This window comes from Vigna angularis, chromosome 6 (genome assembly GCF_016808095.1).
Source record: "Vigna angularis cultivar LongXiaoDou No.4 chromosome 6, ASM1680809v1, whole genome shotgun sequence".
Taxonomy (NCBI): Eukaryota; Viridiplantae; Streptophyta; class Magnoliopsida; order Fabales; family Fabaceae; genus Vigna; species Vigna angularis.
In genome coordinates this window covers 33578276-33579000 of record NC_068975.1, presented here as the reverse complement: position 1 = coordinate 33579000, position 725 = coordinate 33578276, and positions in this window count along the sequence as shown.

The following is a 725-nucleotide window of genomic DNA, read 5'->3' as shown; positions in this document are numbered from 1 at the left end:
TCTCCTAAAGTTCCACCGACCACTTCTCCCTCTCCACCGATTCTGCCATTCATCTTTCATCTTCACACCAGAGCCACAACTTGAAACTTGGATTTGAGAGTTGATACTCCCTTGGGGAATATATTCTATTGACATATCTGAATTTTAAAAATTTATCTAATCCTGGATTTTGGTCGCAGTTTACAAAGCAAACGGAGAGCATCTTTTGGAAAGCGGTGGTCATCCCGTTTGTAGAGAAATTTTATGACCGTCTTTTGCTTTTCCCTGATACATCTCCAACCCACCCAAACCTCACTCATTATACAGTGCACCAAAATCTCACGCATCAAATAGAACCCTAAATCCCCAAATTGATATCCCAATTTGTGAAATTGATTGAACTTTGCACGAACCTTAATGTCAGAACCAACTTCTCCCAACGACCCTCGCGCTTCCAATCGAGCAACAACGATTTTTTTTTCACACAAACCCTAATATGAAACCCCAATCTTCTTCCCCAAATCTGATTTTGGATGGGCAATCGAAAGAGAGAGGGGCTGCTGCATTTAATTTACATCCTTTTGACCACTTTGCCCTTATTTATATTTTATTTCCCCTCGTTGCAGTCCATTTATTAATTCACAAATTCAAAAAATACACTTCACACACATTTTTAATGTCACGTCATTTAAAAACATGTTGTCAGCATGTCACGTAACACTCTCCTTAACGATGTCTTCTCAATT